Raw genomic sequence first — 3,433 nt, forward strand, 5'->3', positions numbered from 1 at the left:
AGGCCACACCTGATGAGACAGAGGTATCTGGGCAACTTGTCTGCAGCCAGATGAGAGGCTCTCCACTGTCAGAACCAGCATGTGGGACGCTGGGCCAGAGCCTATTGACATGCAGCTTCTTTGGAAGGCCACGCTACTGTAGAGAATGCCTCTCCAAATGCTATCAGTGTACTCCATTTTAAGTGTGTGTGTGTGTGGGGGGGAGGATGGGGGCTTGTGTCTTCAGGATCCCTCTAGATGTTCACCTGTGTTACCAGAGCTACTCTAGAGTGTACTGAGAGGGACATTGTCTATGAGGATAATCACAAGCTGCAGTTGAGTTCTGAACTGTTTTACTGAAGTAATGATTCTGAGCTACTGCCTTTGATGTTGTAGAGCAGTGGTCTACAAACTGTGGCCCTAGGGTGGGATGTGGCCCTTCACTAGCCTTTATCTGGCCCTTGGGGCATTATTCCTAACACTGACACCAAAAGTGGGGCATAATTCACCCAACTGACACCAGCAATGGGACACTATTCTTCCCACTAATATTAATGATGAGGCCCTATTCCATCCACGAACATCAATGATGGGCTAATATTCCTTCCAGTGATAGCAATGATGGGGCACTACTCCTCCTACTGACCACAGGCACTATGCAACTGAACACCACACCTGAGACCAGTCGAAGGTGAAACCTGGCGGCGTCGGATGGACCGAAACATGATATCCCAGAGGTGTTCTATTGGATTTAGGTCAGGCCAGCGTGGGGGCCATTCAATTATATAAATTCCTTCATCCTCCAAGAACTGCCTGCATACTCTCCCCACATGAGGCCAGGCATTGTCATGCACCAGTAGGAACCCAGGACCCACTGCACCAGCGTAGGGTCTGACAATGGGTCCAAGGATTTCATCCCGATACCCAATGGCAGTCAGGGTGCCATTGTCTAGCCTGTAGAAGTCTGAGAGTCCCTCCATAGGATATGTCTCCCCAGACCATCATGACCCACCACCAAAACGGTCATGCTGAACGATGTTACAGGCAGTAGAATGTTCTCCATGGCTTCTCCAGACCCTTTCACGTCTGTCACATTTGCTCAGGGTGACCACATATGGGTCAGAAGTCCATGAGGGCTAAGATAGTTCAAGTACACTCTGTGGGAAAGCAGCCAGCTGTAGGAGCAAAGCAAATTTATGGAGCAAATGTGGAAGACAAGAGCAGCACTTTTTGAGTGAAGGATGTAAAAAAAACTGAAAATTTCCTATCAAATACTTACTGTAATTTTCCTTTCCTGATGGACTCAATGGCAGCATATGGGTTAGTCCCATGCTCTCCTGTCCTATAGGACCCCACTCCCATAAATCTTTGTTCCCCGCCAGAGGCCGTGTTCCATAACTAGCCTACTCATGGCATTCGGAGGGTAGTCCTGCTGCCATGGAATCCATCAGGAATGAGTTCTGTTCAATGCAGCATAAGTCCAATCCAGTGTATCAGAGTCATTGGCTCTCAGAATGACTCTGTCGACATGTGCACATCATTTCAATAGAAAAAGAGAGCTCTCAAGCTGCAGTTGCAAAATCTTTCTGTGGCCCCTGAAGTGTACATTTTCAGAGGTAACATGACTAATCAAACCCTGCATTCACTATATCCGCTCTCCCCGGACCCAGCATTCACTATATCCGCTCTCCCCGGACCCCGCATTCACTATATCCACTCTCCACGGACCCAGCATTCACTATATCCGCTCTCCCCGGACCCCGCATTCACTATATCCGCTCTCCCCGGACCCCGCATTCACTATATCCGCTCTCCCCAGACCCCGCATTCACTATATCTGCTCTCCCCGGACCCCGCATTCACTATATCTGCTCTCCCCGGACCCCGAATTCACAATATCCGCTCTCCCCGGACCCCGCATTCACAATATCCGCTCTCCCCGGACCCTGAATTCACTATATCTGCTCTCCCCGGACCCCGCATTCACTATATCTGCTCTCCCCGGACCCCGCATTCACTATATCCGCTCTCCCCGGACCCCGCATTCACTATATCCGCTCTCCCCGGACCCCGCATTCACTATATCTGCTCTCCCCGGACCCTACATTCACTATATCTGCTCTCCCCGGACCCCGCATTCACTATATCCGCTCTCACCGGACCCCGCATTCACAATATCCACTCTCCCCGGACCCGCATTCACTATATCTGCTCTCCCCGGACCCCACATTCACTATATCTGCTCTCCCTGAACCCTACATTCACTATATCTGCTCTCCCTGAACCCTACATTCACTATATCTGCTCTCTCCAGACCCCGCATTCACAATATCCGCTCTCCCCGGACCCCGCATTAACTATATCTGCTCTCCCTGGACCCCGCATTCACTATATCCACTCTCCCCGGACCCTGCATTCAATATATCTGCTCTCCCTGGACCCTGTATTCACTACAGTATATCTGGTCTTCCACAGCACACAGAACATGGAAATGTAATTAGTTTAATACATATAAACTGCTAAATCCCTTTTCTCATTAGTAGTATATAGCAGTCTTGTGATTTCTATCAGTATCCAGCAGAGCACTAGTTAAAGCTTGTAGGAAGGGTTTTCTTTCTACTCTAGGAGGATGCTGAACCCCTGACCTCTGTCTGGACAGTGCTGATTGGCCCTGTGCTGATCACATGCACTCTCCCAAGAAAAAAAACTCTCTAGCAATACACACCAAACTGAGCATGTGTAAAATGGCTAGGGGTTCAGTCTGTCTTACCAGGATGTGGACATTTGAACAAGAGGAGGGGCAGAGGAGACAGGATCAAACAGCCTTTTTACACAATGCTTAGGATTAACCCCTTAGGTTCCACAGTGAATATAACAAGCACGCTTTACTGCATCTACAGACTGATTGTACTGTTGGGGGTTTAGTAACACTTTAATTCATAATGGAACTCCCGTGCATTTGCTAGCACTAAAGCTTGCAGTACCATATGTTTTGGTGGGGAGCAATTTAAAAAAATGCGTCAGGCACCTTTTTTTCTGCATGTAGCCAAACCCATTGAATCCAATGGGCTGCCCTAAATGCATTAGGTAGGAACACACAAAAAAGTGCGCACTCCATTGCACCTCCGAGATGTGACCAGAGCCTTACAGACAGATACTGTATGCTTGTAAACCAACAGAAACATATTTGTGTCCGAATGCGGACTGATCTGAAAGACAAAGCTGTGACACTTCTCAAGCCCCCCCCCCCCACCCCCATTCAATTGGCCTATCACTATGATGGGCTGCTTCACCGGCCAATTGGATTTGCAAGAGGCAGGAAGATGTGGGCACCTTTCAGTGCTACAAGGAAGGGTCAGAACTTTGCCTGTCAGAATAGCCGGCAATATAAGTACAACAGGGATTTGTTTTTTTTTGCGGCTGATACAGATATAAGCACCACTATGAGCCTGAA

This window comes from Staurois parvus, unplaced genomic scaffold (assembly GCF_062004578.1).
Source record: "Staurois parvus isolate SC_StPar_1 unplaced genomic scaffold, SC_StPar_1.0 ptg000503l, whole genome shotgun sequence".
NCBI classification, from domain to species: domain Eukaryota; kingdom Metazoa; phylum Chordata; class Amphibia; order Anura; family Ranidae; genus Staurois; species Staurois parvus.